General features: G+C 39.7%; 1 pseudogene; it reads left to right on the top strand.

Moving 5' to 3' along the window:
- Positions 1 to 3,608: 3,608 nt before the first annotated feature.
- LOC140522690 (heterogeneous nuclear ribonucleoprotein A1-like) lies at positions 3,609 to 13,363 on the top strand (annotated as a pseudogene).
- The last annotated feature ends 11,962 nt before the right edge of the window (positions 13,364 to 25,325 follow it).

Genomic DNA, 25,325 nt, shown 5'->3' with positions numbered 1-25,325 from the left:
GTTCTGATTTGTGATCACTACTGTTAACATGCAGCTTGGGCAAGTCTCAAGCCTAGGAAGCTTGTTAGGCCTGTTCAGGTCGAGTAGCTAGATGTGACTAGAAGGTGATAAAAATGGTTACATTTAGTGCATTAATTAAATCTGTCATACATTGAAAACATATCTTTTCCTACTATATAAATTTGGAAGTGGTTGTTACAGAGAGTTAAAAGAATTTTAATTTTTCATAATTGCCTGTCATCTGTATCAGAATCTTAAATTTAAAGTTACTACATTGTTAAATGCCCCTTGAAATTATCACCAGGGGACTATGATTTGTTAAACTAAGTTGGCATGACAGTTTTAGAAGATAAAAGTAAATTTGTAGTAATGTTGAAAAGTCCATGGAAAGTAATAGGCAACAGCACAAATCTGAATTCTGGACAATTGTATTATGTAGCAGCAAATGTTTATACAAGCAGAACATTATTGGATGAGTGTTCATCAGGTGAAATGGTACTAAGAAGTGCTGAAAAAGTTCCAGGACTGCAATTATTTTTTTTAAGTAATAAATACATTTTAGTATTAACTTAAATTTTTTAAAATTGGCCAGAAATATATTTTAAGACTTGATTGTATTGAGGACTTAGATAAATGTAAACCATCTTAGCAAAATGATTCTTTTTCCATGTTAGGCACTGTTTTCGTCTCCCACATCTACTAACTTTATCTCTTCCCACCAAAAAAGTAGATTTTGGAAGGCCAGTGCAAAGTATTTAAATATATTATTGATTATAAAACATGGTTCATACACCAACAATACATTTGACTTGCCTCTTGGATCACTTCTCTCACTAAAAGACATAAGTGATCTCTTTATTTGAAAATATTTGTTTGCCATTTCTAGTTTTAGTACATGAAGCTTAGCTTTTGAGGGCCATGATTTTCCAGGCTACCTGATAATGACATCTGCCATAAGTTTAAAATAGGTAGCAAGTCAATAATTTAAATTTCTTAGTTCATTTTTTGAATGCTTTGACATACCTAAGAACTTTTTTTTTAATATGCTAAAGTTATTTAAAGAAGCATTTTTGTTTGAGGGTTTGAGTATTGAATGAGCAATGATTTGGTATAGGAGCCGCTTGCAGTTGTCCTGATTTTATCTATTGCATTTTATCAGCTTAACTGTTTTGTAGTATATTAAAACAAATAGGCTGTAAAATCTGCAGAGATTAAAAAGCTAAAAAAAAAGGAAGTGTCCCTGCAGCTGGAAAATTGAAACCATGTCATAGGTGGGTGCACAAGAGATTGCCAACCCTGTGTACTAGGCCTATGAGTCAGGCAGACAGTGCAGGTCCAAGGTGCATGGGGCATACTTGTTTCAGTTGTCCCCAAAGTATATATACCTTCAAGAGAATCTGATGGGCTGCTTGAATACTTTATGTTTCTTTTGTTGTTTGTGGGTTCCTGTGAGTTCTTTGCATCTTATACATTTTCTATGGTGAGTGAAAATAAAGGCTTCTTTCTACCCAGTACCAGTATTGTACATTGAGTCCCTGTGTGAGATTGGGCAACCCAGTTTTCCATCTTTGAGTTATTTTAGCTCGTTATACCTCAACTTTAGAGATTTTCCTGAATAACTCCAGCTAATATGCTAAGGAAGAAACTGACCCTTTGAGGTCAGCCTTCAATTCATGTAAACCTAGAGTCTTGGAGGACCCTCAGCTTGGGTCAGTATTATGAGATGAGGCCGAACGAGTATTTCAGACCCAGATTATAGCATGACAAGTTTATAATCTGTTTGATAGGGAGCCAATCAACCTGAGTAGACATGCATTATGCCTAAAAATCAAGGCCTACAAGAAATGAAAGGACTCAAATGCCACATGAAGTCTTCAGGGACAATGACATTTTCTTTTAAAAACAAGGCTATCAAGAGTTGGATCACGTGGGCCCATCAGTGGAGGATTTGAAGGGTAAGGGAATTTCTGACCAATTTTAGGCTATTGGGTAGTAGAATTCTACAAGAAGGGGCAGGGAAGAAAGAACGCTGAATATGTGATGGTAAAAAAATTTCAGTTTCTTTCTGAAGAGAGTAACGTTAGCATTGATTAAGCACTATGTACAGCACAATGAGGGGCAACTAGGTGGCACAATAGATGGAGGGCTGAGCATGGAGTCAGGAAGATTTCATCTTCCTGAGCTCAGATCTAGCCACAGACACTAGCTGTGTGACCCTGGGCAAGTCACTTTGCTCTATTTGCCTCAGTTCATCTAAAATGAGCTGGTGAAGGAAATGGCAAACCACTCCAGTATCTACCAGGAAAACCCCTAATGTCACAAAGAGTTAGACAAGACTGAAACAACAGTACACTGGGGATGCAAAGTGCAAAATTAAGACAATCCCTGCTCTCAAGGAGTTCACACTGTAAAGGGGAAGACAACATATGGAACATTTCAGCCTAAATTTACAGAGAAAGGGCCCATGGCCCTTAGGGTTCAAGAGCAAAATAGATGGTAATGCCTCTTTAATGTCATTTCCACAGGAAAAAAAATAAGATCTGATAGTAAACCATTTGATTATGCCAATGACTGGTGGCAAGACCTTTCCTTCTGGGTCCTTAGCTGTAGCTGTAGCACCTGTGCTATTAACGGGCTGCATCTTCACAAGGGTTGCTTCCCAGGATGATGACCAAGGGTACTGGGCTGGAAGCATGGCTTATCCCAATTCTCTTGGACCTAGGATCCTGGGCTCCATCAGGGTCTGAGAAAAAATAGTGATTAAGGTAGTGGTAGCTGTTTGACTTGCCTAAAACATGCTACTTCAACTAGGCTGGCTTACCTGGTTCTATGAGTGGTAAGTGAGTGGCTGGCAATTGGTAGGGATGGCTGGCCCCATTTCCACAAGAGGTGCCTGCCTGTAGCACCAACACAATATTCACAGAGCCTATGGTGGCTATGAATATGCTGGCATAATTCTGAATCACAAAATATAACAGACTCTCCACGTGGAAGACTGAACTAAAACATTTATTTAAACATCAGAAAGCCAAATCTATCATAGCAACAAAGAAATCTATCCTCAATAACAATGCTGGGGGCACCACCATTCTTTTTCCTGCTAGGGCTTCCTCTCCCTCAGCTCTAACTACCTTGTCCAACTTCCTCTTGGCTCTGCTCCACCCTTTTGGCAAGCTCCTCCTACCACAGACTCATGTGATCCAGGCTTCCATGTGACTCAAGCAGGTCACATGCACATTAATGGTTGGGAAAGATCTCATTATGCAAAAAAAAAAAAAATACATTAACAATACACTCCCTGCATGACATCCATGATGGCTGGACTGGAAGCAAGAGCAACGGATTGGGTTTTTATGCCTATTGAGTTTAAATCTCACCTCAGACACTTAACACTCACTAGCTGTGTGACCTTGGGCAAGTCACTTAACCCCAATTGCCTCATCCTGGGTCATCTCCAGTCATCTTGATGAATATCTGGTCACTGGATTCAGATGGCTCTGGAGGAGAAGTGAGGCTAGTGACCTGCACAACCCTCCCTCACTCAAAACAAAGTCAAGTGCAAGTCATGTCATTATTTCTCTGATAGCATGGTCTTCGGGCAACGAAGGATGAACACATACATGCTGGTGGCAATTGGTCAGCAGTTGTTGCTGTTTCCCCCTCTTAGACCACTAGGCCTAGAGGCAGAAAGACCTTAATTCAAAGCCAGCCTCAGACACTAGCTATGCAACCTTGGGCAAGTTACTTAACTTCTGTTTGCCTCAATTTCCTCAAGTATAAAATAGGATTAACAATGGCACCTACCTCACAAGGTGGTAAGAGGAGATAATATTTGTAAAGTGCTTGGCATAGTTGTTTCCTGGAGTCGAAGCCAAACAAAGCAGCTGATGGAGAAAAATGACAACAAAGAATACAGTGCTACCATCTCACCATTCATTTTCCAAAATACTACCTCCCCACACCTTGGTTCCCAGCTCAGAATGGAAAGGATGGAGGTGGGTTCTGTCATGTCTGACTCTTCATGATTCCACTGGGGGTTTTCTTAGCAAAGATACTGGAATGGTTTGCCATTTCCTTCTCCAGGTCATTTTATAAATGAGGAAACTGAGTAAAGTGACTTGCCCAAGGTACACCGCCAGTAAGTGCCCGAAGCCAGTTTTGAACGCAGGAAAATGAAGTCTTCCTGACTGCAGGCCCAGTGCTCTATCCACTGTACCACCTAGTTACTACTAAAGTAATGGTCCTACTATAAACTGATCCCCAGCAAACCCATTAATTTTCTTTGTTGGGACCAAAAACAAAAAAAACAGTATTTCCTTGAAGCATTTTCTTTCCACCCACCCATGAAATAGGGAGGGTTTACTTAAAAGTTGCCCCTGGGATCTGATTGGTCCCTGCTTCCCTGATATCTCCTCGGGGTATCAAAAATCCCTGATACTTGGAATGAAGGCCTCTCAGACTTGCATACATATACTGACATCCCTAAAAACCTGCTGATCAGATATGTTTTCTTGAGAAAAGGAAGGCCTCATCTAACAAAGCTGAAAAGAAGTCCCATTGTATCCCTATTACACATCCTTGCTACATTAAAGCAAAGTAAGTTGTTAGTTGTTTTCAGTCATGTCCAACTCTTTATAACTCCATTTGGGGTTGTTTTAATTGAATTTACCAGAAGGATAAACTGAGGCAAATCTCTGGTCTAGATGTCATTTAATATAAGGGATATGTGACATTATAATGAAAGACCGGTCTAATGGCCCTGCCTTTGGCCAAAAGACTCCTAATTAAGAGTACAATTCATTTTTATAAGTATAAAACAAAGAACAAAACAGAAATCATCCAAATGGCGAGCATCACAGAGATGAAAGATCATTATTGGATGAATCAAAGGAAAGAGATATAGCCCCCACATATCATGAAGACCATCTCTCTATCTCTAAGGAATACTTTTATAAATGCATGGATCCTGGCTATATCCTGAGGTTCCTGATAAGGGCCGACTTACTAGGGACTGGAGAATTAGATAAAACCACCTTAATTGTTAAAGATCGGACAAGGTCAGGTTATCCTAGCTTCTCAGGGATACTCCCAAAACCTTGCAGGAAATGCTGAGACCATGTTTTATAACAGTTTTGAGAACAAAGTTTTTCTTTTACTAGAAGCAATCTACCCTTGGTATCTCTCTTCAGAGAGAGAGAAACTGAATTTTAAACATATATATGCTTCTCTACCCAAACCTCAGAGAAGAGGCTTCAGACTTGACAGATTGTCATAGTAAAAAATGAAATACAAAATATAGGATAAAAAATTAATTTACTCAGGGTTTTCTTGGTAAAGATAATAGAGTGGTTTGCCACTTCCTTCTTACAGACAAGAAACTGAGGCAAACAGGGTCAAGGAATTTGCCCGATCACACAGCTAGTAAGTATCTGAGGTCAGATTTTCTGAGTCTTCCTGACTCATAGAGGCCAAGCACTCTATCCACTGTGCCACCTAGCTGCTCCAAAAGCAAAAACAAACAAACAAACAAACAAAAACCTTTTGCTAAGTGCTGGATGACTTACGAGGACATTACCAAATAAACTGGGCCTGAACTAAGAGAGTACTGGTGGCAGCTAGGTATCACAGGAAGACCAGAGTTCAAATTTGACCTCAGGTACTTCCTAGCTGTGTGAACTTGGGCAAGTCACCTAGTCTCTGTTGGGCTCATTTTCCTCAACTACACAAATAATTGTTGTGAGGATCAAAGGAGATAATATCTGTGAAGTGGTTAACACAGTGCCTGACACAAAGAACATGATATATAAATATTTATTCCCCTCCCACCCAGTGTGGTTTCTTTTTCCCTCATAATTCTTCTGTGACTTGAGACCATATCAAACCACACCTAGTGTGCTGACCAGAGAACCCCTTAGGCATTTAAGTATGTGTTTTGAATTGCTTTTCCTCATTTGCCACTCAGACTCTCGCAGTTTAAAATTTTAGGTTATGGTATGTACATTTATAGGGCAGCTAAGTGGCACTGTGGATAGAACACCAGACTTGGAGTCAAGACCATTTGAGTTCAGATCTGGCCTCAGACACTTACTAGCTGTGTGACCCTGGGCAAGTCATTTAACCCTGTTTGCCTCAGTTTCCTCATCTTTAAAATGAGCTGGAGAAGGAAATGGCAAATCCTTCCAGTATCTTTGCCAAGAAAACCCCAAATGAAATTGTAACTGAACAACACCAGAGAACATCATTTTAATTCTTATCATACTTAGTTCACTAGCTTGAGTCCGTGCAAATTGTCCTGTGAGCAGAACTGAAAGTTCTGTAGCTGTGATGTAAAAATTCCTTCCCAGAGGACTTGTGTTTAAACCTGTGACAGAAATTGTCCAGAGATTCACTGATAGATACTGCCACCTATCACATTTATCAACATGCAGAAACATGTGAAAACTAGCTTGTTATATGCTTGAAGCATAAACCCATGGTATATAAAAGCCAGTAGATCCTTAGCAACAGTTTTAAACTACATTATATAGGTTTTGACTCCTTCAGCAGAAAGGATACAATGTAAATTTACAGAAGATAATGATTTATGAATCAAAGAACAGATAGCAGAAGGGGAAGATCTATATTAGGCAAAATAATAAACTAGACAGTAAATCTTGAGGATATAGCTGGAGTTTTCAGACTAATCATTGACATTGCAGCTATAGCTAGTTATGCGACACTCCTGTCTTAAGCAAATGACTGCAGTAAAGTTGGACCAGAAATTCTCTTATAACGAACCCTTCTTATTACCTGTGTGATCTCAAACAAGTTACTTTACTTCCCTGGACCTCAGTTTCCAAATCTGTGAAATGAAGAGGTTTGAGTAGATGACCCTTGAGTTCCTTCTAGCTCTAAATCTATGATCTTATGATTCTAAGAGTGACCAATGAGCATCTGGTCCCTGAATCATGTACAGTATGCTCTGCGTGCTGGCAATCCATGGAGCCAGATTCCAGAACTTCGTGATGGTTTATAATTATAAACAATATTAGGGACCCCTACCCGGAATTCAGAACATGTATGAATATTCTGTGACTATGTCCTTTTGGCTTGCTGAATGGTGATGACAAACCTCTTACCTGCCTGTTGGAGTCAGAATTGAGCATATATTGAATGTGTACCACTCTTCTGGGCAGGTTTCAAGTGAAGAGAATGAAATACTGTAAATTCTTCAGATGGGGGAGCTCCTCTTCCACCAGATAGCCACATAGCCAAGAACACATGATGGTTTTGTTTCTTCTGTCCTTGCTGTGTCTATTCTTTCTTAATTTTAGGTGAACAAGTTAGCCGTACCAAGTTACAAACTTGTGAGCTTAGAAAAATTGAAAAAACCACCCAGCTGCTGGAGTTTCTAGTAGAGTCTCTCCATTACCACTGCAGAACCTAAGCCAATCCTAAGGACCAAACTGCTTGACCCAGCGCAGCAGTGAATTTACCTAACCACTGAAATATGATGTCCTGAAAGCTAGAACTTAACTCATCCATATGCTGTGGCATACTCAGAAGTGAATTTTGTGGCAGGAATATTTGAAGCAATCACTGTTAAGTTTGAGCCCACTCTCCCCAGGGACTCAAGTGCTCAAGGAGAGTAAGCTCCCAGTTTGGGAGGTATTTGTAGTGGTAAGGGAATTTGAAGATCTTCCCTGCCCCCTTAATAGGCCCACTTGACCTGCTTTGAGCTCTGGCCCAGCCCACAGCCTGACTCACATGGAGCCAATGGTGGAAGAAGCTTGCCACCAAATGGGTAGAGCAGGAAGGGTGTAGCAGGAAGAAAGAGTGAGGTGGATCTGAGAGAGAGAGAGAGAGGAGGCAGGGCTGAGAGAGAGCAGAGCAGCTATTGTGAGTGAGAGAGGTAATGATTTTGCCTAAGGGAGCTTGTATGTAGGGAGACTGATAGAGGGAAGGCTCGGGGATGGCCATGCTTGTTGCATTGATAATGTGTATAGATTTCTTTCTTACTATGATGGATTTGGGTTTCTAGTGTTTGAATAAATATCTTGGTTTTGCCTTTGAGGAAAAGAGTTTATATTTTGCAAATTTACCCTGCAAATTCACATGTATATCCATAGGCTGCGGTGAGTATTACATTGGCGCTAGAATATTGTATTTCTACTCTGGCTATATATTTCTGAGGAAACATCCTTTTGTTAAAAACTAATTGATGTCAACTGGTTATTAATGATATTGAAGAGATAATTGATCAGTTGCGACCAAGGCAGCATATACTGGTTAGATGATATTAAGATGGTAAATGGACAAATGATATTGGGAGAACACCCTGCATTGGGGTTCATGAGCTATAAAATAAGACAAAGACAATGTCAATCACTTCCAGGGTACCATAGCACCAATGCAATACCCACAGCAGTTGTGGTGGATATGCAGGCATATTTCCAGGGTAAATTCACAAAATATAAACTCTCTTCCTCAAAGACAAAACCAAAATATTTATTTAGATAGCAGAAAGCCAATTCCACCGTGGTAACAAGAAAGTTTGTACATATTACCAATAGAGTGAGGACCACCATCCCCAAGTCTTTTTTCCATCAGGCCTCCCTACAAACAAGCTCTCTTAGGCAAAATCACTCCCTTCCCCACTCACAGTAACTGCTGTGCCTGCTGCCTCTCTCTCAGTTCCACCTCACTCTCTCTTCCTACTGCTTCCTCCCACCATGGGCTTTATGTGACTCAGGCTGTGGGTTGGGCCAAAGCCCAAAGTAGGTCATATGGGCCTATTAAGGGGCAGGAAAGATCTTCAAATTACCTTAACATTACAAATACCTCTAGAACTCTGAGGTGAGATGTAGTCAGTAAAGCTGTGTGGCCTTGACCCATCAGTCCTAGTGTGGGTTGGGAGAATGAGTCCAACATATGCTATATTATGAATCCCTTCTTATTTTTTGTTTCTATCTTGAGTTGTTCAACGCCCCAGGTATAATACTGAAAGGGTATGGCTAAATTTATGGTGAAAATGACAACCTTTGCTCTACTTGCCCCCATGCACCCACAATGATACATTGTGGAACCTGTGGTTTTCTTCTACTTCTGCCCTGCAACAAAATCCTTGTGCTCCCCATATCTGCAAACAGCATTTCTTCTAGAACTGGATTGATGAAGCCTTAGGCTCCTATATGAAAAGAAGTAAAATTTCACAGTTTTCAGTAGGAAAAGTTCGCTGAAATGCTTCTAGATTCCATAAGGTATCTAACGTTTAAGAAACTACTACCTGTCAAATTTTGGTATGGTATCAAAGAAAATATCCCCAATTATCTGAAAAGGCTGTGAAAATTCTTCACTTTTCTAATTACATATCTGTGTGAGTCTGGGTTTTCTTCATATACTTCAACCAAAACAGCATCACAACAGATTGAATGTTAAAACAGATATAAGAATATAGCAATCTTCCATGAAGTCATACATAAAAGAAATGTGCAAAATATAAGGCAATGCCATTCTTGTCATTATTATTTTTTGTTGGAAAATAAAGTTATTTTTCATAAAAGTTATTTATGTTGACATATAATAGATTTTTATTGTTATTTTTAATGAATTAACAAATATTTAAAAATTTTATCAGTTTTAATTTTCAATACAGTAAATACTGACACGTACAATACATGTAAAGAAAAGTTCTTTTGGGCCTTCAGTAATTTTTAAGAGTGTATAGTGGTCCTAAGACCAAAAAGTTTAAGAATTGTTGATCTAACCACATGATTATAAATGAGAAAATTGATATCCTGAGGGTTTTAAGGATTTGACCAAGGTTACACAGCAGAACTAGAACTAGAACCAATGTCTATTGATTCAGAGTTCATCTCTTTCCACTATACTATGAGATAATTTTAGGATGGAGAAATTGAAGATCATCAATCAAAAAGCATTTATTGTGTTTTGGATATTCTTTTAAGTTCTGGGGGAAAAAAGAAATGCAAAAATTATCTAAAAGTATTTATATTCTAAGGAGGGAAACAACAGTAAATATCTACTTATAAATGTGATATACAAACAAGAGCAGATGCAAGAGTATGATAGGACCACTATCTACAACTATTCCCCTCCATTTTTCCCAATACATGAGTTACACTAGTTTTGTTACTTGTTTTTTCCCCTGAAAAGTGATGGCTGTCCCCAGGAATTGATTGGTCCAGGGGGTTCAGGCGCAAGCTATATTTTCCTTGATTCAGCTTCTTAGTGACCTATAACCAAATTGGCGCAGTTTTCTGGCCACCTAATTGAATAAAAAGGTCCACCTACATGGAGTCAGTGCCTTTCAGACTTGGCAGATATACCAAGACTATACAAATCACCTTTGTGATTGCTGCCCAGCCCTACTGACTTGATGTGTTTCCATACGGAGGTTAAGGAGATCATGTTAGAAATAACAAGAAAGGTGCTAGTGTTGTGGTCTAGGGTGGTAGGAGCCCCAAAATCCAAGAATTTTGGATACAGAGAGGGAGTCTGCCTCAAAAATAAAAAATTGACCACTCAAGCCTTCTTTAAGTCCAAGTAGTGAATATTGTAATATCAAGCCGGTCTGCCTCCTAGTGAGTCTGTGATATTGTGACACCAATACAAGCCTGCCAGATTCTTAAGGAATCTTTGCATTTCATAAAGATAAAATTGATACTTTTATACAGAAAGACTGTGGAAGATCTGGATGGGATTAAGGAGTGGCAAGTAGCCTTGGGTAGGCCAAGTACAGGCAATTGAGGGAATTAAGTGGCTGGAGAGTCACAATGAAGTGACAGTTAAAAGAATTATTAACTGGGATGGGCAGGGTACCTCAAGTGACCCCACAGATCTGGGTTCAGGGGCTTTGGAATCCAGCTCCCAAAGATATGGTCTTTTTCTTTTAGAGATCCAGATCCTATCCCCATTGCTAGCATTCCTGCTGAATATCCATTTCTATGCTATGTCTACATAAACCTCCTTTTATTAATTACTGAATGGCCCCTAAATGCATCATTTCATTCCAACACCAAATCAAAACAAATAGGGGACCAGCTTGAGTCAGATCTGTCAGTTTCAGAAGTTAGCCTTCAAAGGGACAGCTCTAGCAGCTGAGAGGACCAAGAAATGTTTAAATTAAGTCTGGAAGAAGGGAAAGCATTCTAGGCATGAGGGACAAGTAGTACAAAGGCATGGAAATGGGGAATATGGACTATTGTATGTGAGGGAAAGCAAATAGACTAATATGGCTGGATTGTAGAGGGGGGTCAGAGAATATGAAAAATAGAAATGTAGGATAACCTCTTCATCACTCTCCCTCACCCTCCATATCTAGTCAGTTACCAAATCTTACTATATTTTCCTCCACATCTCTCACATCTGATACCTTCTCTCCACTCACATAGCTACCAACTTAGCTCAGACCCTCCTCACCTCTTGCCTAAATTGCTTTCCTTATCTCAAGTTGCTTATGCCTCCAATCCACCTTATACACTGTGCCAAAATAATTTTCCTTCAGCACAGAACTATGTGATTTTCTTACTCAATTAACTCTAGTGGCTTCCTATTGTCTACAAGCTTAGATATAAAATCCTCTCTTTGCTTTTAAAGTTCTATTCAACCAATCCCCAAACTAGTTTTCTGGATGTGACTCCCAATTCCACGGTTTGCAGTCCAATCAAACTGCACATATAATCTGTTCCTCATACATAACATTGTTATTTGTCCTTCCTTCTTTAAAGAGGACCATGACATCAAGAAGACCATACCATGACTTGCAAATGAATGGAATTTAAGCAAGGGAGGACTGTGCAAAGTCATCAGTCTCACTCTCACCTCTGGAACCATCTGGGCCCAGTGAAAAGACATAGATCAGGACAACTGGAGATGGCCTGGGATGCAGTGGGAGATCTTGACCTTTGTAAGTTAAAGTCTTTCCCAGGTCTCAGTTTGACTGAGGCAAGGCTCAAGCAGTGATTGAGGTTAGCTTACATGACATACTCAATCTCTTGTCTCCTTACTACTGCACTGGCTTTTCCATGTGTCTGAAAAGCATCCTCTTCTTATCCCTTTAAGATGCTCAGGCCCCATTTTCTACCCAAAGTTTTTCCTGATTTCCCCTCAACTGCAAGTGCTCTCTGTTCCAAAGTATCTTGTATTTAGCTACTTTGCAAATGTTTGTATTTAACTTTATATGTATGTTGCATATATTTGTGTATATACTTATCTTCCCTAGTAGAGTGTAAACACATTGCAAGCAAGATGTTTTAGTCTCTTTAACTTGTATCCCTATTACTTAGTACAGTGCCTGCACACAGGAAGTGCTTAGTAAATACTTGCTTTCCATCCTTAACGAAGAGTAGAAAAGGATCACTGAAGAGTCTGCTCTCATCATATTGAATTTAGAGTCCCCCAAGAAACTCAAGCAGCTGAAAGCTCTTCACCAGAGGCTTGAAGCTTCAAGGTGACAGATGAGGGTCTAAGGAGTCATTGTGACCCATGGGACCCACTCACTGAGTGGGGGGAAATGATAGATCTAACTGCCAAGTATTCCAAGGGCTTTGTTTTTGTTCCATATCCCACAGTGGAAGAGGAAGATGCAGCCATGAATGCAAGACCTCACAAAGTTGATGGCAGAGTTTTTGAACAAGAGCTATTTTGAGAGTCTCTCAAGGACCAGGTTCTCATTTAACTGTGAAAAAGATCTTTGTGAGTGGCATTAAGACAGACACGTAGGAGTATCACATAAGAGACTACTTGAAACATTATAGGAAAATGGAAGTGATTGAAATCATGACTGACTAAGTTAGTGGGGAAAGTGAAGGGTTAGGGGAGCAGGGTATTGCTTTCGTCACTTAGGATGACCCTGACTGTGGATAAGATTTTCATTCAAAAATACCATACTTTAAATGACCACAATTGTGAAGTAAGGAAAGTCTTATCTAAGCAAGAAATAGTCAGTGCTTCATGTAGTCCAAGAGGTCAAAGTGGTTCTGGAAACTTTGGTGGTGGCCATGAAGGTGGCTTGGTAGAAATGATAACTTTGGCTGTGATGGAAACTTCAGTAATTGTGGTGGTTTGGGCAGCAGTTGGAATGGTGAAGGATATAGTGGAAGGGGAGATGGCTACAATAGATTTGGCAATGATGGAAACAGCTTTGGAGGTGGTAGAAGCTACAATAATTTTGGAAACTACAATGTTTTAAAATTTTGGTCCCATGAAGGGAAAAACTTTGGAGGCAGGAGCTCCAGCACTTATGGTGGGGGGCCAATACTTTGCTAAACCATCTAACCAACATGGCTATGGTGGTTCCAGTAGGAACAGTAGTTATGACAGCTGCAGAAGACTTCAATTGCTGTTAGGAAACAAAGCTTAACAGGAGAGGAGAGCCAAAGAAGTGACAGGGAAGCTACAAGTTACAACAAATTTGTCAACTCAGCCTAGAAGAGTGGTGACAGGGTGCAATTAAAACAAGACATGTTTTAGATGATACTTTTTATGAATGGGCAAAAAACCCACAAAACATCAGGACTGTATTTGTGACTAACTTTATAACGGGTTATTTTAGTTTCTGTTCTGTGGGAACATTCTAACAAAAAATTTAAATGAAGATTTTTTTTATACCCATGCTGTTGGCTGAATGTAATAGCCTAATTATGATGCTAAATAAGTGTTTTTTTAAATATGTGAAAATATTTGTTGTTAATTGATCCTAAAAATAATATGGAGCCTTTGAAATTTATCGAATGGTATATAACCTAGTCTTTAGAAAAATCACTTTGGCAGTTGTGAGAAGGACATAATGGAGTGAAAAGAGAGACCGGTGATGATATCTTCAGGGATGTTTAAGACTGAAATGAAATAATGAATATAAAGCATTTTGCAAACTTGAAAGCTCTGTATAAATGCCAATTACTGTTATTATTAGCCTACAGTCACCAGGCCTCCAGGCAGAGGATGACTTTACTCCCTGAACCTTCTACTGACCTCCTGCTCAGCTCAAGTAGTGTTTATAGAGTAATACAGGGGTGTGCTGGGAAATATTTAACAACTAGCCTCTCTGGGGAAAAATACATGTGCACACACACTTTCAAGTTTAATCTGCATTATTAATCCTTTCTTATCTAGACCCTCAACAAATAAAAAATCAAACTTTGATTTGTAACAGAAGTGCAAATGCTTACTCTGTGGTTAGAAGTGGCTTCAGTGCACCCATGAAATATATCCATGAATGGAGATGGAGACGTTAGAGAAATGTGGTGTAGACAGAAATAGAAACAACTAGCAACAGTTTGGATATTTGAGGTGAGTGAGAGTGAGGAGTCAAGGATAACAGTGATTTTGAAAACTTGGGTTCTGGGTAGGAGGTGGCCCTCTTGAAATAGAGAAATTTAGAAAAGCGAAAGGAGAGAAAGGCAATGATTTGCTTTGGAAGTATTAACTTTGAAGTAACTATGGGACATCCAGTTCAAATGTTCAGTTGATAATTATAGCTCAAGAAAGAGACTTACATTTATAGATCCAGGAAAAATCTGCATAGATACTATCGTTGAACCCATGGGAGCTGATGAGATCACCAAATAAGATAGTAGAAAGAGAACAAAGAATAAGGCTCAGGAGAGAGAGCCTTGGCATATACCCACAGCTGAAAAGGAGCAGCTGTCAGACAGGTAGCAGCAAGTTTGCAGCATTATGAAAACCCAGAAAGGAGAGAAATATCCAGGAGGAGAAGGTGATCAATAGTGCCAAATGCTGCAAAAGGATCATGATGGATGGGGACTACGAAAATAAATTTGACAATTTGCCGATAAATTTGACAATTAAAAGATAATTGGTTTGCCTAAAGAATCTGCTACTAGAAAGTCACTGATAAAAAAGAAAAGCTGCATATACACCAAAATACATATAGCAACATTTTTTGTGGTAACAAAGAATTAGAAACAAAATAAATGCCCATCAGTTAGGGGCTGGCCGATAAATTATGGTACATGAATATAATGGAATATTACTGTGCTTTAAGAAAGAGCAAATGATGGATACAAGAAGCACAGAAATATTTAAATGAACTGATACAAAATGGAGTATATGCAAATTGAAATTAACAAATCCAGTAAAATAATATACATAATGACTAGAACAGTATAAATGGAAGGAATGACAGCTACAAAAACAATTAAAAATTAAGGTTGTAAAATTACAAAGAACAAACTTGACTTGGAAGAAGAAATATGAGAAGACTCCTCCCTCCTCTTATTTCAACAGGTGAGTTCACAGGTGTGAAACTTTGTATATATTGTCAGATATATATTTTTTTTTCTGCTGTTTACAACTGACCAATTTTGCTGAAATTTTTCCTCTTCCTCTTTTTCTTTCAGAAATTTATATATTACAAGAGATGACTTTCTAGAAAGGGGATAGGGTGGGGGTGGTAGAGGTATACAGGGGAAATTTAGGAAATGTAAAAAAAAAAGTGTGAAAAGGGTTTTGCGCTTCCTCGGACCACCTAAAATGATCTGGCACCCAAGTAGAAAATACAAAAGAATCACTGGTAACTTTGAACAGAGTAATTTTCGTTGCCTGATTAGGCCAAAAGCCAAAATGATGAAGATTTAAAAGTGAATGAAAGGAGAGGAGGTGGGGATGTAGATGACTTTTTCAAAGAATCTGTTAGGAAAGGAAGGAGAGATATGTGATTACAACTAGTTGGGATAGTAGGATAAAAGAAAGGGTTTTTAAGGGTGGGGAACTTATGGGGATATTTGTGTGTGTTCTTCCTTCGTTGCCTGAAGAATACCATGCCATCAGAGAAATAATGACATGACTTGCACTTGACTTTGTTTGGAGTGAGGGAGGGCTGTGCAGGTCACCAGCCTCACTTCTCCTCCAGAACCATCTGAATCCAGTGACCAGATACTCATTAGGATGACTGGAGATGACCCAGGATGAGACAACTGGGGTTAAGTGACTTGCCCAAGGTCACACAGTTAGTGAGTGTCAAGTGTCTGAGGTAGGATTTGAACTCAGGTCTTCCTGACTCATGCACTGGTTCTCTATCCACTGCACCACCTAGTTGCCCTGGGGAATGTTTGTAGACAGTAAGGAAGAATCCAGTAGATAAAGAATGAAGATTAATTAGAGAGAAGGTGAAGATGATAGGGCATTCTGCTGGAGAAGATGACAGGGGATGGAATTTCAGGTGAGTGTAGAGAGTTTGGCTTAACAAAGAGAAAGGCTACCTCCTCATTAGAAACCTCTTCAAAGGGTGAGACAGTGGGAGTGATAGAAAAGGAATATGAGATGAAGAGAACGGAAGAAGAGAAGAAGGTGTAGGATAGAGTCTTGTGAGACACCCTAAGTTAGTGGTCATGACCTAGATGAAAATTTAACAAAGGACACTGATAAGAAATGGTCAGATAGGTAGAAGAATCAGAAGAAAGCAGTGTCGTGAAAACCTAGAGAGAAGAGAATATCAAGGAGATGTGGCAAAGGCTGCAAAAAGTTTAAAAAGAAAGATGATTAAGAAAAGGCTTTGGCAATTAAGAGATATGGGAAACTGTGAAGAGAACAGTGTCAATTTAATGATGAAATTGGGAGCCAGATTATAGAAGGTTTAGAATCAAATGAGAGGAGAAAAAATAGAATCACCAAGGTAGAGGGCTCTCTCAAAGAGTTTTGTTGCAAATGAGAGAAGAGATAAAGGATGACAGCTATTTAGGATGGATTATGTTGGTGTATTTGGCTTTTGTTCCATTTTTTAACAGTTTTATAGGCAACAGGAAAGATAGGAAGAAATTAAGCATTAGTGAGAGGGGATGATTGGAAGGCATTCTTCTGGAAAAGACAGACTAGATTGGGATCATTTGTGCAAGGAAAAGAATACCTCTTCATTTAAGACAGGGGTGATGGAAGAGATGGTATGGACTGATGTGAGATTAGGAGAGGAGAAAGGATAGCTCAAGACTTCATTTTTGGTTTTTGTTGTTGTTGTGAAATATGAGTCGAAGCCCTCAGTTGAGAGGGTGTTAAAATGTAGTGCCATGGGAGGGTTGAGGTAGGAATTGTCACTGTGAATGGGATAATGAATTGCTTAGGGAGTTGTAAAAAGATTACCTTGTTCTTGTAAAAGCTCAATTGGGATCGTATAATAAATTTGTAGTGGATGTAATCAACAAAGGCTGGGATTTGGGGGGAAAGAAAGATCTGTAAGAGGACAATGGGGCTGAATATAGAGGACCAAATGTAGAGGACAGTATAAAGTTTAACTGGTCTACCAAGGGATAGAGATAGAGAAGAAAACAGAATGTAGCCAATGCAAGAATGATGGACTGGAAAAGACCTGAGGGGAGGAGGGATTGCAGGGTATAGGGAGTACAAAAAAAATACTGTTCTGAAACTCAATGGTCACAATAATATTCATCAGTCTTATATCCCAGGCCTCAACTATAAGTACTTTTTGTTCCATCCATACTAGATTTTTTGCTATCTCCCACACATATCCAATATTCCTCACCCATCTACACCTTGGACGCACCCATACCCACACATCACCTTGCCTGTCCCTATATATTTCCTTTGTCTGTAGTAGCCTCCCCCTCAATTCCTGATGCCTACCAGCTGAAATCTTAAGTATCTTTCCAAGAATGAACTGAAATGACATCTCTTTTATTACAGCCTTCTCTGTTCTGCTAAGCTAAGAAGTGATTTCCCCAAGACTCATTAAACTCATATCTATTGTACAATTCTGTTTTAAGGTTTTGGTTTTGATTTTGGTTTTGTTCGGTTTTTTTGCATATCTTATCTCATCTACTAGATAGTAAATCTACTTGAAGGTAGTCATTATAGAAACCATATACAATCACTCCCATTAATAAGTTTATAAAGTGTCTCCTTCATGACAACCTTTGGCAGATAATGAAAGTTTTAACATCCTCATTATGTAGATAATGATACTGAGACTCAGAACAATTAAATTATTTGCAAATAATAAAGCTGCTATTGTGTCACAAGTGAACCTGAGTCTCTTACTTGCCTCCAATATATTATTTTTTCCACTTCTTTACATTTCTTTATAACTTTATTTCCTTCATAGTTCCAGGCCTTGAATGTAAATGGTAAGTGTTCAAGAAATGTATTTGTTTCCTTAAAGGGAAAGCTTTTTGCTAAATCATGGTATGAGGCATTTGGGGATTTTGCCTTTTGATGGATTTTGCCTTTTGATGGTTTTTGCTAAAAGCCCCTGCTTCTGATTTTTGGTGTCCCTTGACCCAGATAAGATCCCTATTAAAAACGCAGTCTGCTTAACCTATGTTGGCAGTCTATTTCCATCCAAGACTCCAGCAGACTAGCCTATTATCCATCCTCCCTGACTACCCCTGCACTGTCCTTTTCAAAAATACTTGTTTCACTTTCTCTTCAATCTCATTTTGATGGTGGTAGCCTCTCCTTAGAAACATCAGCCAACCATGACAAGCAATTTGGCAAGCCCTATGTATGACCAAAGTCTTTTACTTAGAAAGCAAAGGCTGAAATCAGAAGTGCCTTGAAGCAGGAGCTCCTGGTGCCCTCCTCTCTAATACCAGGGTTGTGATTAGGGATTCCTGCCACCAAACCAGGGTACCCCTTGGGCTTATCCTCTTGGCACCATAAGTGGCAGATAAGGAAACTGCCACTTTTCCTTGTACTGAGACTTTGGCATGTTCTGAACCTCCCTAAGTTTGTACGAAGACATAAGCCTTTATTTCTCCAACTTATCTCTGTAGATCAAGATTCTCAGTCCTATTCTCAATCAAATTTAAAGACCAAAGTGGAAGCTGAACCTATGTGGGTATCTGTTCCAAAAAGTACTCTGAGAACAAAATGACTAGATCACAAGAAACAGAATTAAGGGTCTCTCTAATCTATTTTGTGTTCTGATAAACATTCAACAACTTTTTGATAATCAAAATGTTATTTTGTACCAAACAGCTTTCTTTATGAAAAAATCTACTTTATTTCTTTTGTGCATTTTTTGTGTGTGTCAACCTGGCAGCAGAGACAAAGTGTCCCTCTGAACTAGAGAGACCCAAGTTCAAGTCTTACCATTTGACAAAAGTGACTGGGCCAGTCACTTACTGCTCAGAGGCAGCTGGATGGTGTGATTCATAGAGCAGTGGGCCTGGAGTCAGGAAGACCTGAGTTCAAATGTAGCCTTAGATGCTTTCTAATTGTGTGCCCATGGGCAAGTCATTTTACCTGAGCTTGCCTCAGTTTTCTCACCTGCAAATAATAATAGCACCTACCTCTCAGGGTTGTTGTGAAGATCAAATGAGATAATATTTGTACACCTAGCACAGTGTCTGACATAAAACAGATGCTAACTATAAAGATAAATGTTCCTTTTCCCATCCAACCATCACCAGGCAATCCTCTAAAACTATAAATTGCTTGTCTGCTTTGGTAAAGGAAGTTGCTTTTACTCATAAACTCATGTTTCCATCGATTCCCTATTCTCATTTCAATATATATTTGCATATATTCCCCATGTGCAGGGATATACTAGAACCACATCCAATTTGAGCTGACAAATTTTTAGTTATTTTTTTACCTTGAAAATAGGCAAACACTGCATATCCAGGCTTGGTTTATTATTACATTCATTGTCTAGACTTAGGAAAGTGACAGAAAAAAAGTTAATGCTGAATAATGCAGCATTTAAACTTAAAACTGTCAAACTTTTTTTTTTTTTTGAGAGCTCCTTGTTAAAACATTTTACCAGCAGACACATATGCTGGTAAAATGTACATACATATATACATGCATATACATATACATATCCATATACATACTAAATGCTACAATTTATTTCCTTTCATATTCAATAAGAGGGTACAAGAAGATCTGCTGAAAGCAGAGGAGTGTGTGTGTGTGTGTGTGTGTGTGTGTGTGTGTGTGTGTGTGTGTGTGTGTGTGTGTCAGAGTACTTTAAAAGACTGGGAACCTATGCTTTGAGGATTCATCCACCGTGAGCCCAAATACCATGGAACAGAACCAACGACATGAAGAGTCAGTCCTACGGGTTTCCTAGAAGGGAAATCATAGATAGACATGAAGAAAATGTTAGACGAGTTTCCCACACTCTCAGCACGGTCTTCAGGTCAGGTGAGTGCCTGAGGCCCGGCGCGTGCATTCCTCTGCCCCCACAACTCCTCCGTTGACCCCTCTCTGCTTCTATCCCTGCCCCGCAGCACCCCAGAAAACTGTTATTTCTGTGAGGGAGCCGTGTACATCATCCCTGCTCCCCTACATGGAGAAGGGCCTGCTGAGGACCCCAGCCTCACAGGAGACTGGGCTTCCATTCTTTCCCTTTAACATCTCCTTATCCCTTTCCTCAGTTTATCCTCTTATTCTCCAACCCTTACCCCCTCAAAACACTATGTATCGATGGATACATAGATTGATGGATCTATCTTAACCTGCCCCTTTCACCTCATCTTCCTCTCACATTTGACAATCCTATAGAAGACCTTGTGTAGGTCCTTTAAAAAAAAATCTTCATGAGCCTCCAGTTTACCTTATCTGTCAAAAAACAGTCACCTCTGATCACAAGTTTATGAAGCTGTTAATTATTGATGTCACTACGATATTTAATTCTGTTTCTTATAAAAATAGGAGACCTGCCTTGATCGAGAGGTATGAGAAAAAAAATGTAAGGATAGGTAGATTCTTATGTACTTATATTCTTAAACAGAGACACTTACAGGGGCACAAGTGAATGGAACACTGAACCTGAAGTCAGACTTGAGTTCAAATCTTACCTCAGATATTTATTAGCTGTGTGACTCTGGGTAAAACACAAAGCCTTTGTCTTCCTCACTTTCCTCATCTGTAAAATGGGAATGATAATATCCCAGAGGTTCAGGTGGGTTGAGGGAATCCATTCATGTACCCCGTGAAAAGACCTGCGTTTTGCTGGGCAGTTTTTAGTCCCTTAGCTCTGTAAGACAATTTCTCTTCTCCCAGAAAGTGTCTAGTGTGTCTATCATGGGATCACGTTGTAAGTTACCCCATATGGGAGCAGGAGTTTTCTGATAATTATTTAGGCCTTGGGTATCTCTGGGGAAATAAGTTTTTTTATACTTCTCTGAGATACTTTGTCAATACATCAAAGATAATTTTCTTAGTCTATTGTACTCTGCTCAAAAGATACTTCCAAGGAGTATAGCAGAGAGGAATGAGTATGTGTGCTTGCTTGATCATTAGGAAGAAATGGTCTCCAAACAAGTTGAAACATGGATGATGACATATTGCTCTTGTCTTCCCTGGCTAGTCTGTAGTTTCTTCTAAGCGGTGTCTATCTACTTGTTCAGTCATTTTCAGTCATGTCTGTCTCTTTGTAACCCCATTTGACATTTTTTTTTTGGCAAAGATACTGGAGTGGTTTGCCATATCTTCTATTTCATTTCATAGATGAGGAAATTATTCAGGTTGTGCCTTTTGAAACTGAATGAAACTGTGATTTTTTTCCCCCTTCCTATGTCTTTTTTTTCTTCCAGGATGAATTTAATTGTGATTTCCTGACATTTCTCCACCTTTTGGAAGACCAGCCTTCCCCACCTTTTCTAACCTTCTTCCATGATGTTTCCTGTTTCCAGGCTGTATGGAGCCTTTGCTCACAAAGAAGTACTACTCTCAGAGATGATCTTGTGAACAGCAAAGGAATTACCTAGTAGCTAGCTCTATCTTATGAAACCTCTACCTAAAAATTTATTTCTACAGAATCATCCAGGCAAAGAGAACTCTTTTCACATTATCCATGGGACAAAATGAAAGACATGATTAGAGTAGTGGCTAAAGTTATGAAGGTTTCTCTGTGATGGAGAATATTTTCTACAGGAAAACCGTAATATTCAGCAAAGGCAATGGGATGGAGAGGGTGAACAGGGGAGTAAGTTGTGTGACCTAAGGCAAGTCACAACCCCTGTTTGCCTTACATTCCTATTATCCTTAGATAATAGCAGCACCTACCTTGTAGAGTTGATATTAGAATGAGAGATAATATTTGTAAAACTCAGCATAGTACCTGGCACATGTAAATAAATGTTTATTTTCTTCCCTCCTCCACTCCCATCTCAGTTTGCTCATAATGAACAAGACTAACTTGACTGAAACAAAGGGGTAATGATAATGATAGATAATATTTATGTAACGCTTACTATTGCCAGTTGTGTGACTATATGCTAAGAACTTTACAATTATCATCTCATTTGATCCTCACAAAAATCCTAGGAGATAAGTGCTTTTATTATTTTACAGATGAGGAAACTGAGGCAAACAGTGTTAAGTGACTTGCCCAGAAAGCTAGTAAGTGTCTGAGGCTGAATTTCAACTCAGGTGTTCCTGATTCCACTTTACTGTGTTATCTAGTGACTCGTTGTAATAGTAATGGTACGAAGTGATGAAAAATTAATTTGGGAAATATAGAGGGAGCGGGTTTCAATGTAGGGCTATGAGATTGTAGATCAAGAAGTGAGAATTAGCCATTACTATAGATGGGTAGAGTCTCTTCTTTGAAAAAGTGAAAAGTTGAGAATCAAAATCCTGGGCGAAGCTAGTCTCAACTTTGACCCACTTTTCCCCCAGGATTCTGTATTGATCCAGGAGGGAAAACCAGGATGCCAGTCAAAAGCAGTTGCCTGAGTCCCAGTGAGTCATGGTTCCTTCTTTCTTTGGATACATATGGTACATGCTAGTTAGGGTTGGCTACCAGGCTTCTGTATTAAGTATTTTCCTGTCCCTTAGGAAATACATATCATCTCCCTAGGTCTCTGGTCTCTTCTGTGTTTACTTTTACCCAAAGTGTATGCACAGACACAGCCAATGTCTTTGTCCTTACCTTTGAGACCTATAGGGCTGTCATCAGGATAGCAGATCCCTGCTGTGTGATGATGTAGCTATTTGCTTTACCAAGAGGGAATGGCAGCATCTGTCCCCTGCTCAGAGGGACCTCTACACATACGTGATGCTGGAGAATTATGAGAGTGTGGTCTCACTAGGTAAGGATCCTCTCCAATATTTCTTCTAATATATCTCCCTTTTCCAGGGGAGTTAAGCTGTGCAGTTTTCTCACCTAATTCCTCATCATTCCTGCCCTCTTAGTTCTTTTTACTAGACAATATTTAACTCTCCTTGATCTGAGGCTTTTCTCCAGAATCCCAGTGTAGATTACCTACCTGAGGCAGTTTCCTATTCTCCCAATGAGAAAAACCTAGGAAAACTAATATATATCTGTGACTACATTGGCCCAAATCACTGACTTTCTGTCATTGCCCACACAGCCCTCTAAGGAACAGTATTAAACTACCTACAGGTTATCTATAGATATTTCCCACTCCTATGTGCCCTACAACATGGCAACAAACTAAGTGTTAAAAACGGCTCTGTATCTTCCTCTCTCAGATCTCTCATATAAAGAAGATTCTCATTTCCCAAAATTGCTATGATCTCTCAACTGGAGTGAGGAGAGGAACTCTGTTCAAGACTTGCAGGAAGCTGAGATGAGAGATGTCCAGAGAAATTTCTGGCAAGGTGAGTGAGATCTCTTAGCATCCTGCCATTCCCCTTTCTCCTTTACCTTTTCAGAAGGATTACACATAAATATAGTGTTGAGAATTTGATATTTCTAAACTAGCTAGAAGGAAAGTTTCTATCATTCTAAATAGAGAGTGGAAATATGCATCCTTATGATCGTGAATATATATTCACATATTATTATGAATATTTACATATTATTCAGAATAATAACTAGCTTTTATATCACACTTTAAAATTTGCAAAGCACTCTACATGTATTCTCTCATTTGATCTTTACAACAACCCTGTGAGGTAGCTGCTATTATTATCTACATTTTATAGGTGGGGAAACTGAGGCTGAGAGAGATTACTTGACTTGTCCAGGGTTACATAATAAGTGTCTGAGGTAAGATTTGAACTCAGGTCTTTTTTACTCCAAGCCCAACACTTGATCTACCTTGCCTTAGAGCTGCCATTATCTATGGAGTGTGTGGCCCAGGTCAGACAGAAATGATATGAACTTTGTTTTCTTCCCTTTAATTATCCCACTGCTAGGGGAGGAGCAAGATCTACACTTCAGTTTTCCAGGATGATTCCCAAGTTGTCTGGTGACTTTTCTACCTATGTGTAACCCCATTTCTTAGCTATCTCCTGTCCCTGGTAACCCTACTATCTATGCCTTTTAGTTCCTCTATGATGTCATCTCAGTGCTTACCAAAACATACTCTAGTATTCAGTGCAGTAATGTAGGCACTCTGGGACAATGTTTTTGTTTGTTTATTTTTAAAGTCATTATGATTGGCATCAGGGAGATTGTAATATTGAATTGTTTCTTTCTAGATGCTTGTTGTATTTTCTCCTTAACCTGGGAGCTCTGGATTTTGGCTATAAGATTTCTGGGCATTTTCAACATGGAATCTCTTTCTGGAGATGACTGGTGGATTTTTAAAATTTCTATTTTACTGTAATAGGAATAGTCCTAGGAATTTCTTGAAATGTGATGTCTAGGGGAGGAGCCAAGATGGCAGAGTAGAAAGACACACATATGCTAGCTCCTAACCCACAGCCCATAAAATACCTGTAAAGAAGAACTCCCAACAAATTCTGGAGCAGTGGAAGGCACAGAACAATGGAGTGGGGGAGATTTCTGTTTTGGAGAGACCTGAAAAACTGACAGGAAAGGTCTGTTGTGCACTGGGACCAGAGCAGAGCCTGGCCCTGCCTTGTGAGAGGAGCAGATCCAAGCAGGCTTCAGGGGCAGAATATCCAGCAGCAGCGTAGGTCCCTCCACCCACAGGCGCCAAAGGTCAGGGAGAGGGTCTTTTCAGTTCGCTGAGGGGGGAGCAGGGTGTCCCCATGACTCAGGCCCCCTCAGAAGGCAGCAGCGGAGGCAGCAATGGACAGGGGCTCCCTAAGCAGGCAGGAGCTCAGATCCATTGTTGAAGGTCTCCTTGTAAACCCCCTGAAGGAAGTGAGCCCTGTGTGGCAGCCCTGCCCCCACCTGAGCACCTGAACTTAATCTCACACTGAATAGCAGCCCCGACCCCGCCAAAAGCCCTGAGGCTGGGAAGCAGCATTTGATTCTCAGCCCCCAAGCACTAGCTGAGTGGAACTGGAGGTGAGGTGGGTGTGGAGAGGAAACTCAGAAGTCAAGTAACTCGATGGGAAAATGCCCAGCAAAGGGGGAAAAAAAATAAAACCATAGAAGCTTACTTTCTTGGGGAACAGGTGTCTCCCCCCATCCCTTCGGATGAGGAAGAACAAGGCATACTGCCAGAAGAAGTCAAGGG

This window comes from Notamacropus eugenii, chromosome 2 (assembly GCF_028372415.1).
Source record: "Notamacropus eugenii isolate mMacEug1 chromosome 2, mMacEug1.pri_v2, whole genome shotgun sequence".
NCBI lineage: Eukaryota > Metazoa > Chordata > Mammalia > Diprotodontia > Macropodidae > Notamacropus > Notamacropus eugenii.
Note: the sequence above shows the minus strand (reverse complement) of the source record. Positions and strands in the feature narration are given on the sequence as shown.